The sequence below is a fragment of the Dipteris shenzhenensis genome, chromosome 8 (genome assembly GCF_047967505.1).
Source record: "Dipteris shenzhenensis isolate YYH24624 ecotype China chromosome 8, Dip_SZ_1.0, whole genome shotgun sequence".
In the NCBI taxonomy this organism is placed as follows: Eukaryota; Viridiplantae; Streptophyta; class Polypodiopsida; order Gleicheniales; family Dipteridaceae; genus Dipteris; species Dipteris shenzhenensis.
Window position 1 is genome coordinate 33,023,454 of NC_141603.1, and position 15,251 is coordinate 33,038,704.

Here is a 15,251-nt window from a genome sequence, read left to right on the forward strand (position 1 = left end):
ATACACATATTCAGCTTGCGGATACTGCTTTTGGTAAATGGACCATCCTCAAGGACATGTAATAATGATGCGAGAATTCTCAACCTCAAGACAGAGTTGTACAACATGCAAATGGATGAGGAGAACTCTATTCAGAAGCACAACACCAAGATGGAGGAGGTGAGGGATCAACTCTTAGTGGTTGGTCAGACGACAAATTCGCCAAGGATGGCAGGCTCTTGCTTGGCATGCTTCCCATGAGCTACAAGAGTTTTGTCATGACTATGATTGCAGGCAGCAGTCAACATTGGGGACTTTGGAGGAGCTAGTGCCTTTGCTTTTGCAAGAGGAAGCTCGGGAGAATCAATATAACGGATCTGATGACAACTTAACGTCAAAGACAAGATCAAAAGCAAAGGAAAGGGCAAGTCTAGCGATGGCAAGCCCAAGAAGAATGACGAGTCTGACGATGATGTATAGAATGTATTGCAGATGGTACGGCATCAACAGCAGGTGCAGGAAAGGTGCCTGGAGCAGATCAGGTCGCAGGATAGCAGAAGTAGATGACTACACGGCTTGGGGCTACAACACAGACCTGGAACAGGTCAGAGCAGCATCCGACGATTGGAGCTTGCAAGTGATGCAGCACCTACAATAGGCTGCAGGAACTGTTAGTTGCATCAGCAGGTCAAAGCAGGTAGATCCAAAGAAGCTCCAGGAGATCTGCCACGCGGCAGATTTGGGATTGGTTTGAGCCAGGCAAATACCCAAATATAGCCAGGAACAGGAGTGGCTGGAGGCGGGCCAAAGGTAGAATGCCACATTGCCAAGTCAGGCAGAAAAGCCTGCTGAAAAGACCTACGGCCCAGTCTATAGAAGAGTCAGTTGGTTAATTGACTTGTTGGCTGGAGTTCTAGCCCATAAAAGGGCCCCTTTGGAGGGACATTACTGAGTTCAGTTATTGGGACCAGCAGCCATCTGGAGGATGCAGTTTGCAGCAAGAGGAGATCTCAGGTCTTCGCATATTCTAGGAGCACACTAAGGGGCAGATCTACCCAGTGTAGAAGAGCTCGATTGTGGTGTACCGGAGCGGCAAGGAAGATGGAATCAAGGGAGACTTGTGCCTCACCATTGGGTTGCCTTCACAGCAGCAAGGAAGTCAAGGATCCAGAAACTTATGACAGGCTGTCCAAGGGAGCAGCAGTGTACCATTACGAGGCCCACATAAGCTCTAGGAGAGCAATGCATGCTGATAGCAGAAAAAAACAGTAGGGGAGCAGTGGAAAACCCTCAAGTTAGATATGGCTTTCTGCTTACCAACACCTCTCTCAACCAGCAAATAGACAAGCCTTCAAACAAACAAAGTCACCATCATCATCTTTTCAATTAAGTACTAGTTGCTGTATCCAACAAATAGTCTCAGATTTGGAGATGAAGTCTGGACACAAGATCGGCAGATTTGGAGATGAAGTCTGGACACAAGATCGGCATAACAGTGTGGAGCTCAATGAGGACAGAGCAAAATGCACAAGACCCAGAGCAGGTATCCATGTCACAGACTCAAGACAAGCTCCTACAACAACGGACAGGAACAAAGCACACAAGCACACAGAAATCCCCACGATTCAAAATTTCCCAAGACCATGACGATTTCAGATCAGCTCTAGATACTCTTCCGATGATCAAAAAATCCACAGGGCACCTGCGTGTCAACATCGAGCTAGTAGACACGTTGACAACAACTGACTGGAATAAAGCACACAAGCGCACAGAAATCCCCAGGATTCAGAATTTCCCAAGACCATGGCAATTTCAGATCAGCTCTAGATACTCTTCCGATGATCAAAAAATCCACAGGGCACCAGCGTGTCAACATCGAGCTAGTAGACACGTTGACAACAACTGACGAGAACAAAGCACACAAGCACACAAAAATCCCCACGATTCAGAATTTCCCAAGACCATGACGATTTCAGATCAGCTCTAGATACTCGTCCGATATCAAAAAATGCACAGGGCACCAGCATGTCAACATCGAGCTAGTAGACACGTTCCAGCAACACAATCATTCACGAACACCGCTCAGCTCTCAACACATCTTCAATCCAACGTCCATTTTGACCTGATGAAGGAGCACATCCAATTCCTTTAGGATCTCCTTATCTACATAATCACTGCATGCATGTCTACAACATGCAGCCCACTCTGCCTGTACATCCGTACACAGCAACAATACTCTTCGCTCATGATCCGTGTACAAGTTGTAGGCGTGATCCGAACATAGCCCATGCATGATCCCATTCATAGACGTGGAACAAATATATGCAGTCCATACGTCGATTAGCAAGTAGCGCTCTCCTCTCAGCTCTCTCTGTCAGTTCGTGAGCTCGACTCTACTCTTCACACACCTCTTCTCTGCTCAGCTCCATGACTGCTATCTTTCCCACTATCTCCCCTCAGCCCATCTGTGCCTTCGCGTGATGATACCAAGCATCCTTTCCAGGATTCTCCAGCAGCTACCACCAAACTCATCAATCCAGAAGCATGCAGAATTCAATCACGTAGCCACCTTGTTCCACATGCTCTACTTTCCTCTTTTTCCAGTCACATCAGCACATGAATTTTACCACTCTCCCAATCCTTCACAAAAACGTAGGCCTAGACAATTAATCCCCAAATTCTAGACCTTAGACACCACCTCTTCACACAAGCTTCATGCAAGGCATTTAATGCATGAATGCCCACATAAAACCACACATAAATCAACTCACGCGGGTCAACATCAACACATGACAACAGATGGCAATAAGGGACACACGTCATCCTGAAACCAACACATGTCACATGGATACCACAATGCTCTGGAGTGAACTAGTGCACCCACACGGCCACTCATCATTTCCCACTAGTGTCCCTGCAAAAATATTCACATAAACTTGAAATATTTACATCAGTTCATGGTAACTTGCAAAAGAGCTCCATCTAAATCCAAAAGCCCCCAAACGAGCAATTGTGCATTCCTAAGTGCCTACCCATATCTACATGGTGTGCTAAAAAACAAGATACAAATTTTATCCCATCATCTTGCCACCGCCCCCTAGTCTGCAGACATTTATGTCTCGTAGCCAGGTATGTATTGAGAGTGCTCTCAACGAAAGTAAAAACAAAAGAGGGAGAGAGAGAGAAACAGAGAGCCACACGAGTTTGGTGGGTGCAGAACCACCCTAATCTTCTTTTTCATTCATTTATATATGTGTTTGAGTATTATACACAACTGGGGTAAAGGCATAGTGACCTTTAACCCCCACAACCTCCCACTTAAAGGACAATGTGCCTTTAAGGGAGAACAACCAGTGGGCATACTGCCCATCAATACACGACAATACTCAAACCGCAGACTAGGTAGACTCTTCGTCAGCATATCTGCAGGGTTATCATCTGTATGAACCTTGACAAGCTCTATGCGCTTGTCCTCAAGTACCTCCCTGATGAAATGGTACCTGACCTCAATGTGTTTGGTCTTTGCATGAAAGACCAGATTCCGTGCTAGCTGAATAGCACTCATGGAATCACTATGCAATGTTGGTACACCTGTATGAATCCCCAAATCTCCCACTAGTCGATCAAGCCATATAGCCTCCTTGCAACCCTCTGTGGCTGCAACATACTCAGCCTCTATGGTAGACAAAGCAACGCACTTCTGTGCGCGAGACATCCACGACACTGCACCACCTGCAAAGGTGAACACATAACCAGAAGTGGATCTCCTACTATCCATATGCCCTGCATAGTCTGAATCTGTGTAGCCAAGTACACGCATGTCTCCTCTACCAAAGCAGATGCACATCTCCTTGGTACCCTTCATGTACCTCATGATGCACTTAACTGCCTCCCAATGCCTCTTTCCTGGATTAGCCATATACCGGCTAACAACTCCCACTGCAAATGCAATGCCTGATCTAGTAGCTATTATAGCATACATAAGACTCCCAACTGCTGATGCATAAGGAACCTTGGCCATCATGGCCCTTTCCTCATCTGATTTGGGACTATCTGTATAACTCAGTTTCACATATGGAGGCAATGGAGTACTTACTGCCTTCCCCCCCTCCATATTGAAACGCTGCAATACTTTTGTAACATACTCTTTTTGTGAAAGCCAAAGGAGTTTCCTACTCCGATCACGCGTGATGCGCATACCAAGAATATGACCTGCAAATCCCAAATCCTTCATATCAAAGGCCTCATGCAACTTGGCCTTTAATGCATCTAGCTCATAAGTATTCTTGCTAGCCAATAGCATATCATCCACATATAGTACCAGGATTATCAGGCTACTATCCTTAGCCCTTTTAGTGTAGAGGCAGTGATCAATTTCACTCCTTCTAAAACCCTGGGACCGAATGAAAGCATCAAACTTCTGATACCATTCTCTAGGTGCTTGCTTAAGACCATAGAGACTCTTCTTAAGCTTGCAAACTAAATGCTCTTTGTCCTTTTCTTCACCTTCCGGCTGCACCATGTAAATTTCCTCATGCAAATCCCCATGCAAGAAAGCTGTCTTGACATCCATCTGCATAAGCTCCATATCCTCTGATGCCACTAGTCCAAGCATGCATCTAAGTGTGGTCATCTTCACAACCAGAGAGAATATCTCATCAAAGTCCACACCCTTCTCTTGCTTGAACCCTTTAGCAACCAAACGGGCCTTGTACCTAGGCACATCATTACCTGTGACCTTCATTTTGTAGACCCATTTACATGGCAATGCTTTCTTTCCATGTGGTAAAGAAACCAAGTCCCAAGTCTTATTCTTCATAAGTGAACTCATCTCTGATTGCATAGCATACTCCCACTTGCGTTGATCCTCACGCATCATAGCCTCTCTGTAGCAAGAAGGCTCCCCGCAATCAGTAAGCATCACATAGTCTACCCCTGGAACAAACTTATCAGGCGGTCTAGACACTCTAGATGATCTTCTCAAAGGCATTTCAGCTTGCTGTTGCATATCAGCCACATTTGGCTCATCATTTTCACCAATAGATGATCCATCATCTACCCTTGATTGTATACCTGTGGAAGTACTTGGTGGTACCATTTCTTGCACATTTGGTGCATGGACAGCTTGCTGTCTATCAACGTATGCAGGTGGATTCACATCCTGAAAAGTGATTCTCCTCATTTCCACATCCCTCATGAGTGCCTTATGCATCTTCTTCTCATTGAAGACCACATCATGGCTGCGTATGATCTTCTTTGCTTCTGGATCTCAAAGACGATAGCCCATCTCTCCACTTTCACCATAACCCAGAAAGATGCATTTCCTAGACTTAGGATCTAGCTTCTTTCGAAGCTCTTTTGGCACATGTGCATATGCCTCACACCCAAATATACACAAATGAGAGTAAGAGGGCTTCTTGTCACTCCATGCCTCTTCAGGAATACCACCATCCAAACTCTTACTAGGTGATCTATTGATCACATGCACTGCAGTCTTCATTGCCTCAGCCCAAAAACCACCAGAAAGACTTGCATTGGAAAGCACGCATTGCAACCTTTCTTGAATGGTACGGTTCATCTTTTCTGCAACTGGATTTTGCTCTGGAGTACGAGGGAATGTAAGCTCCCTCTTAATCCCACGTGTATAACAGAAATGCTGAAAGTCATAAGAGAGATACTCTCCACCATTGTCAGTCTGTATGCATTTAAGCGTTCTACCTGACTGATTCTCAACCAAGGCCAGTCATTTCTGAAATACCTGGAACACATCACTCTTCCGAGCTATAGCATAAGCCCACACTTTCCTAGTTGCATCATCAATGAATGTCACATAGTATTCAGCCCCGCCTAATGACCGTGTAGGCATGGGACCACATACGTCTGAATGCACCAAATCAAGCATCTCAAACTCTTTCTTTCCCCTTCTTTTATGGACTGATTTAGTCTGCTTCCCATTGAGACAGTGCTCACAAAATTCAAAATCATAGAAACTCAAATATGGTACATAACCCAAACGGCATAAGAGTTTCATTCCATTTTGACTCATGTGCCCCAACCTGCAATGCCACAAAGAAGTGCTTGGCTGCTCGGTTATTGCAACAACATCACCAAATACCCCTAATACATGTAAGGAATACAAAGTCCCACACTTGGCACCCCTGGCGAAAAGCATAGAGCCCTTCTGAATTGTTCAACTCTGAAAGCCAAAAGTGGTGTGAAAACCAGCATCATCTAGCTGACCCACTGAAATAAGACTCTTGGTCAGCTTAGGCACACATCTCACATGTTTCAAAACAAATGCAGACCCATTTGCAAAAGAAAACTTTATCACCTGCTCCCACTATGTCACATGCAGTCATTTCCAAGATGCACACAACCTGTCTTTCCACTGTCATAAGTGGAGAACCATTCCCTATGGGGAGTAACATGGAATGAAGCACCAGAATCCAAAATCCAATCCTGGCAATATGCATCATCTGAAGTGGTAAGCGACTCTGCAGATAAACTAGACATGAAGAAAACGTCATTGTCACTATCATGTGTGACTGCATTGATCTCCTCGATCTTCACTTTTCCTTTGTCCTCCCTTGGACTCTCTTCCTTTTTATTTGCACCCCAATTTGCGTTCTTTTTCTTATCCTTTTGCTCTCTTTTCAGCTTGTAGCAATCCTTTTTCATATGGCCCTTCTTGCCACAGTGGTAACACTCAATGTTCCGTGCCTTAGATGTGCTACGTGACTTCCCTCTTTCTTAGGACTTCCCCCTGAACTGTACTCTGCCCCTTTGCACATTTAAGGCTGCATCCTGCTTGTTGCCATCCATAGACTTCTGTCTAATCTCCTCGGCCAACAAGCTACCCACAACATCATCAAATTTCAGTATTCCACCAGGTGGAGAGTTACTGACAGCTGTACGAAAGGTATCCCATGAGGATGGCAATGAACATAAGAGAAATATTGCCTTAGTCTCCGCATCAAAATTCATCTTCTGAGCCTGAAGCTGGCTAAAAATAATATTGAATTCATTCAAATGAAAAGCAACGAAGACCCTTTCCTTCATTTGCAGCTCAAACAACCTCTTCATGAGGTAAACTTTATTAGAGACAGTTTCCTTCTCATAAGTGGCACACAGTTTCTTCCACAAATCTTCCGTAGTCTGCTCATTTACTATTGTGAAATAAACTGACTCTACAAGATGAAGTCTAATAGTAGACTTTGCTAATGCATCCAACTCATTCCAATCATCCTCAGACATATTTACAGGCTTAGCTTCAATCCCTGCCAAGGGTTTAATCTACTTTTGAATAAGCACATCCCTTATTTGTTCTTTCCACAAAGAAAAGTTTGTCCCATCAAACTTTTTAATGCTGAAAAACTCCTTTTCAGACATGGAAGAGGATGCCATGATGCAAATGAAACAAAATCCCAAATGCTAGTACCTGCAAGAGAGAATCACACCAAATACCAGGTGCACCCAAATGTGTATGCCACAATAGAGTGAAATATCACCAAAACTCAAAGCTCAAAGCATCAAAAGATGCATCTGACTCATGTGCATATACTATGCATCCATATGAGCAAATTTGACCCAAAAGAAAATGCCAATAAGTGCCAAATGACTCAAGCATAAACACCGTCCACTCGCATATGCATCAATAATATCTCATCCAAGAGAGCATAGCACTATCAGTGCATCACCTGCAATGTGTCAAAGCTGTCCCTCAGCATAAAATAGCATCCATGTGCAAAGCGTCCATAAAAAATAGCATCCCACAAGACAATTTGGGCCTATCAACGCATCCAATAAGGACCGTAATGCATCCAAATGGCCTATAAATCATCCACACTGCAACCCAATGCACACCACAAATGAGCGCACACTGCTCAAACTGCAACCAGAGTGATCTATTTCTGTCTATCAAGTTGTGCTTCTTGCAAAGCCAGTAACCTGTTCTTATAAGCTGAATCTGATTCTTCACTCATCTTCATCAACATTTGTAGGGCTGGAATCTCAACTTCTAAGAGCAGCAAAGCCTCCTTCCCATAAAGGAGAAAACTGTGTGTCTTTCTTGACTGCAACCCTGTAAGCTCATAATACCCAATGCATAGCAAGATCCCAATTCTTTTCATGTGTCCTCATGATCTTCCTCATTATATCGATGCATTCACCATTAAATTTCTCATTCATTCCATGACACTGGGGGTAATAAGGGCTCGCATATCTGTGTTTTATTTTCAGCTTATCACGTAACAAGTCCATCAGCATCTATTCCCCACTTTTTAAAAATGTTGTATGCAAGCATGATGTTCCTGAGCTCTGGATGTAAGACTCTTTTACTCATTTGTTGACAGTTTGAGATGAGCATGCTTCACTTTCCAAACACCTAGAATTTGTATTACAACAAGTAAAGCATCTCCTTTAACCATAAGCCTCTTAATTCCCAAACCAACACATACCTTCAAGCCTTCAAAGAGTATTGAATACTCGGCCTCATTTGTTGAATCCCCATCCTGTGGATCTCTTTTCCTCCCATATCATATATGACAATTCTTCCTGTACTCTGGTTCAAGCTCTTTTTGTAAGACCCATCAAAATGCAAGACAAATGAGTTCTCGAATTCCTGTCAACATTATTCTCCACTTCTTCAACCAAGATAGGCCCTTCCTTGTATGTAAGCCTCTTCTTTTAACACATCATTCTGCTCTGGACTTAGCCTCCTCATCTTCTGAAAGACATGCTTAGCACCTTCCTTCAACTCAATACTTAGTGGCCTCCCTTTGAACCCCCTGATCTCCTTATAGGAAGTAATAAAAAGATTGGGATATTTTTGAAGCATCTTCAAATACTCTTCCTTCTCCCCAATAGTGAGATCTGGATTCAAAGCCTGCTCAATCAACACTTGAGTTGACCCTTGGAAACTTTTGGGCTGCATCAAGTCCTCAATAGCCTCACTTCTTCCTCACATAACACTGCTGTCCTTACATAGTCCACCTGTGAATCCACCTCCAATCCTATAAATGCCATCACTACTTCATCACTATCAGCAGTTTCTAAGCTATCACCTTCACTGCTGGTCTCTCTTCTTTCGTCTCCACTTGTTGTACCTGAAATGTCAGCCCTACTTATCTTGTCAAAATTCAGCTTCTTTCCATTTGAATGCACAAAGAAGATCCCTCTCTGCCAATTCTAAATCGCACCCACCTTCCTTAACCAATCTGCCCTTGAAAGGAGGGCCAAAGCCCTAGTATTGTGGGCCAAGGGCCCTTGTAATGAGAGCCCTTTAAGGGCAGCTTTCCAGCAGACTGGTCGGCTCGGCCAGAATGATGCTGCTGGTCGGTTTTTGTGGAGCAGGCCTTGGGCCTATATAAAGAGGCCATCGGGCCTTATTCATTCATCACTTGAAGCAGCAGTTGGGGAGCAGACAGCAGCAGCAAAAAGCCTACCCTTGAACCTACACACAGAACGAGAAGGAGGCTGACATAGAGCTGCAGACTGAGCTCAAGGTGCAGCCCACCTAGGCTGGCTTCCGGACAGCAAAGGTGGAAGGGATCTAGACAGAGAGTCTACATATGCTCAAGGTGGAGTACCGGGGCTCAGAGATCTAGAAGTGTCAGGCTTGTGGTAGAAGGACCTTTCTTTGTGGACGGACAGAAATATAAAGAGTTGCTTCTATATGTGTCGCTGAGCATTGTCTATTTATTGGCTTGCACATCTATGCACATAAGTTTAAGAAGTTTGTGATTCCACACCCCACATGCACACTGTGTGAGCTCCTAGGCATTACTATCAGTCTTCCACTGTGCAACCCTTTGTTGGGTCATTTCTAACACCCCAACCCTGCAAGCATCACATGACAATCCACTCGGCAAGGTACACTAAAAGCCTCAACCTCCAAGTCAAGTACTATTCCTAAGGTCTTGACTTTAGAGTAATTAGTCATTCTGATACGGAAGAGCACTCACTCTCCTCTCTCCCTCCCTCTCTTTATATAACCTTTCACACAAGACTGTGTGATCACACAAATCTGTGCACCCCCATCTATATAAGCTTCTCCAAACCCCTTTCCCTTATGCCAAGCTTATATTAGAAATCAACCAACAGAGGGTACGCACAATGGAAGACTGATAGAATAGCCCAGGAGCTCACACGGTGTGATGTGGGGTGTGGAATCACGAACTTCTTAAACTTACGTGCATAGGATAGATGTGCAGACTCATCAATAGACAATGAACCAATCAGATATGGAAGACACCAAAATAATATATTTCCGTCCAAAGCTATGGACACAATACAAAAGAGATACATCCAGAGTCCCACCAATGGTGTGGTCCTCTGAACTTACCACAAGGTCCTCCTCCTATCTGCCGGCTATCTCTAGACTTGAGCCCGCATGCTCCACCTCGAGCGTAAGTAGACTTTCCGTCCAAAGATCTCAGCACCTTGCTGCCCTAGTAGACAGCCTAGGCTTCAGCCCCAAGTGAGCTCAGTCAACAGCAACTCTGGCCCTGCTTTGCCTCCTAGATGTAGGCCCAAAGATCAAGCTTCTGCTACTCCTATGTTTGCTGACTTGCCGGATGATGAATCAGGGCCTGGAGGCCCTCCTTTTATAGGCCCTTCAAGGGGCTGCAAAAACCGACCAGGCAGGCTGCCTATGGCCGACCCAAACAGCCCTGCCCTGGTTTGCTATAAATGCCCCCTTGGGGCTCACTTTTCCAGGGCATTTGGCCCACACTTCAAGGCAGGGGCACAACCCCTATGCTGGCCAACTTGTACCCTGCCTCCCCACTGCCTTGTGGGGCTATAAAACCAGGGCATATGCCCTCTAAACCTTGAGGGTCCAGCCCCCATAGTCCAGCCATGTTCCAGGCCTGGTAGGCTGGCTGTGACCAGCCCTACCAGCCTCCAAACAGTTGACTCTTGGTCACTGGCTGCCCTCTCCATGCTGCGCCACATACAGGGCTTGCTCCATGTCGCTTTCCTGCCCACTCCCGCTGCCACGTGGCTCACGGTACAAGCGCCTACCTCTCTCTCTTTGATTCTTGCCCACATGGCAGCCATGCTGCTGCTCATGTCAGTCTCTCAAACCCTAGGTTCACCCCCCTCATGCTCTCCTCATATGGGGGCTTACAGATGGGGAGGTCACCTTTCCAACAGCTTCTACGGTAGGCGATAAATCAAGCAACTCTAAGACAGACATCAGCTTTACAATTCCTTTATAAACATTCTTCTTTGCTGGATTTACAGCCCACCTCCATTCCTTTTTAAGCCTTGGACACATACCAAACATTTAAGCAAAAGTGATATCTGGCTTTCTCTTTAATAGGTCCTCCACCAAGTCATACTCTATCTGCTCTCTCCCGATGGGATAATCCAAGGTTTAAAATTTTCTTCTGGGCCTTCTACTCTTCTTCCTCTGGTAGGTAATTGCTTCTTCAGCTTGTTTCCCTTTCTTAGCATTTGAACCAGCTTCCTCCTCGCTGTCCCTCTTCCCCAAAGGCATGACATCTTTCTCCTCTTCTAACTCAAGCAAACCAAAAGTAACCTCCTTCCCTTTTCCTTTCTCCTCTGCACGAGCAACACAGACCCAAAAGTACTAGGTTGAGTTACATCTTTCACTTCTACATTGTGATCATCCACCCTATTATTTAAACCTGCTGGCCGCTGGTGCATACCTCCACCAGCACGAGGAGGCTTATCACATTGTGAGCTGTAATGTCCCCACTCTTCACAATTGAAGCACTGGATGTAGGGTGCAAATGAACCACGACCTCTACCTGCCTGCCATGGGGCTGAATCACTTGTAGAAGGCATTTCACCTCTGCCATAACCATTTGGTGGTCTATCTCGTCCCCTACCATTCATTAGATTCAAACTTGGATTCTTCATGAGCTCAGACATCTCATGTATCTCCTCCTTCATGCTCTCCATGTCACAGACTCAAGACAAGCTCCTACAACAACTGACTGGAACAAAGCACACAAGCACACAGAAATCCCCACGATTCAGAATTTCCCAAGACCATGACAATTTCAGATCAGCTCTAGATTATTTTCCGATGATCAAAAAATTAATAGGGCACCAGCGTGTCAACATCGAGCTAGTAGACACGTTCCAGCAACACAATCATTCACGAACACCGCTCAGCTCAACACGTCTTCAATATGAAGGAGCACATCCAATTCCTTTAGTATCTCTTTATCTGCGTAACAATCACTGTGTGTGTGTCTGCAACATGCAGCCCACTCTGGCTGTACATCCGTACACAGCAACAATACTCTCTGCTCATGATCCGTGTACAAGTCGTAGGCAGTTTGTACGTGATCTGAACATAGCCCGTGCATGATCCCGTTCATAGACGTGGAACAACCATACGCAATCCATACGTCGACCAGCAAGTAGCGCTCTTACTCTCAACTCTCTCTGTCAGTTCGTCAGCTCAACTCTTCTCTTCACGCACCTCTTCTCCACTCATCCTTTTCAGGACTCTCCAGCAGCTGCCACCCCACGTACTCGCCAATCCAGAAGCATGCAGAATTCAATCATGTAGCCTACTTGTCCCACATGCTCTGCTTTCCTTTTTCTCCAGAAACATCAGCACATGAATTTTACCACTCTCCCAATCCCTTCACAAAAATGTAGGCCTAGACAATTAATCCCCAAATTCTAGACCTTAGACACCACCTCTTCACACAAGCTTCATACAAGGTGATCCCTTGATAAATGGCAGCTTCTGTTGATGAGACAGTTTTCTTCCCTTCAACAAATGAACAGTTTTCTTCCCTTCAACAAATGACGATGCTCTTGTCTTGTGATTGAGGGCGTTCGTCAACAGCCAGACCAGCTTTGCTCGACTCACATTGCCAACCTTGCTTAGCAAAATTCCCTAAGAGGATTCCATGCTTAAACACACAAAGGAACCTTTCTTGTTTGTCAATCCCAAGAACAAACGGTCCTTCGAGAAAAACAAAAAATTTGTCCAAAATTCTCAATCTGCAAACCATTAATTCCAACTCCACCTCCATTGCACTCAAATCGAAAGCCACCACACAAGCCGCCATCAAACAACTACATTCAAAGTCAAGGAAACTGGCAAACGAAACCTCCTACACACAGGCCAACTCTATCACAACTGACCCACCCCTCCAATTGTTATACACCACCATCTTCATTCATCAAGCATACCACATGGTCGCTCCACACGGTTCCTTGATACAGGGGCCAGGCACGTGACTTTCATAAATCTTGGTTTTTGGAGTACCAAGAATTTGAGCATCCCATCCCAGTATACATTGGTGACAACAGTTAACTTGAAGCTGTGGGTTCTGCCCCGTTCTTGTGCACCTTCCTCAATCTCTCGAAATGCATTAAAGAAATATACCTTGTTCCCGTCTTCAAAAGAACCTCCTCTCTGTTACTGCCCAACAATGCAACATCGAATTCCTTCGTGATTGCTGTATTGTGCGCTCCCTACCACCGACTCTTGTCCAAACGTTCGAATGCTCGCAAGAGAACAAACTTTACCGTTTAGCATCGGCCAACCAGTCCTTCAAGCTACCGTGGCACCACCAGTCAAGTCCCAAGGCACCCTCTGGCATAAGGGCCTCGGCCACCACCAGCCAAGCCCAAAGAGCCCAAAGCACCCTCTAGCAACGGTGCCTACAACGGTGCCTACAGCACCTCAACTATCAGTCTCTAGTCAAGATGAGCGATGCCACGATCGTAGACGACTCCCAAAGCTAAAGCAACGAACTGTGCAGTATAGAGAAACATCACAAGGTCACTTTTTTGGGTATAGACTCGTTCTCTAGGAGGTGCCTTCTATTTTGTGGACGACTATAGTTCATATAAGCTTCGACACAAAAGTCAGACATTCGTGCATTTTCAGCAGTATCACGTCGTGGCCGAGGTTTAGAAAACGACAAAAACAGGCGGAAGTTAGAGAAAGCCAAAGAATTAATTTTGATAGGCCACAAGCTTCGAGTTTCCCGAACAGACAGAGGTGGTAAATTCTGCTCGAAGCTCTTCGACAAGAATTGTTCCGACCATGGGATTTTAGACCATTCCTGATACACCCGAGTAGCCGAACGAAAATGACCCAACTCCCACACACCTTTTGGGGAGAGGCCATCTGCAATTCACCTTACCTTTAGAAGGTGGCCACGCTATGTTGAAGAAAGAGCAATGCAACAAACGAATGGCAAAGAACACCACCACAATAGACTAAAGTGTATTGCAGTACATTGATCAATTCAAGGGCATGATCTTATAGACCTCGATCATGCGAGAACTCTCTCTATTATCACTTTCCTCCTAATGCTATACATTGAATATCAAATCCGTGTGCATGTGCCCTTACATATCGGATGGGTGTGCATGTGCACCTACATATGATCCTTGATTAGGTGAGTGAGTCGTGGATGACTCATCATCCCCCCCTCAAACACGACTCGCTTCAAAGATGATTCATTTATGTAACACCTTGTAAAAAGGAGAGTGTACGCCTAGCAAGCCACGTAGTGCTTGGAAGCGTGGGCGTGACTCAAGATATCAGCAATCATCTCGGAGGTAGGGAGGTAAGAAACATGAATAGTTCCCTGCTTGACAAGCTCCCTGATGAAGCGGTAGTATAGGGCGAAGTGCTTTGTCCGAGAGTGAAGAATAGGGTTTTTAGTGAGAGCAATGGTGCTTTGGTTATCACACCAGAGACGAATGGAAGTGGAGGGAGATAAGCACGTGAGCTCAAGGAGAAGACGAGGCAACCATACAATCTCCTGTGATGCTGTAGAAGCGAAAATGTACTCGGCCTCAGTGGACGAGAGAGAAACAACCTTTTGAAGGAGGAAACAACCACCACTTATTGATCGGCCAGTTTGAATATATGTTCCCCAATTGGCATCTAAACAAGCATTGAGCTGGAAATCGGAGGTGGAACGTGTGAACAATAGCCCAAAATGCATGGTTCTCTGAAGATAGCGAAGAAGACGTTTAAATGGATGAAGTAGGGCGAGAACTGAACTAAGAGAAGAGGAGGACAGTGAAAGCAAGATCAGGCGTGCAGCAAACCATGGTGTACAAGAGACTACTGATCAAACTACGATAAACGAAGATAGCAGTTTCAAGAGGAGAAGAATCAGAATGGGAATAGAGGAGATGAAGGGCTCGGAATCGCAACAGGATTGGTGAAGCGAACCCTTAGAGCGATCACGTTGTACCTCCATACCAAGGCAGTAACCCAATTCTCCCAAATCGACCATATCAAAGGTGGCACTCAA

General features: G+C 45.2%; 1 protein-coding gene across 4 annotated transcripts in view; it reads right to left on the bottom strand.

Moving 5' to 3' along the window:
- LOC147899401 (uncharacterized) overlaps nt 1-15,251 on the bottom strand; it is a 63,969-nt gene extending 48,718 nt beyond the window's left edge. Inside the window, exon 1 of one of the 4 annotated variants that reach the window (XM_087378619.1) lies at nt 15,200-15,251. The gene's annotated coding sequence lies outside the window, so the exon portion shown is untranslated. Of the gene's footprint in view, nt 1-13,357; nt 13,490-14,123; nt 14,197-14,807; nt 15,135-15,199 lie in introns of those variants that run through there. The other 3 variants (XM_087378616.1, XM_087378618.1, XM_087378617.1) reach the window with 3 other exon arrangements.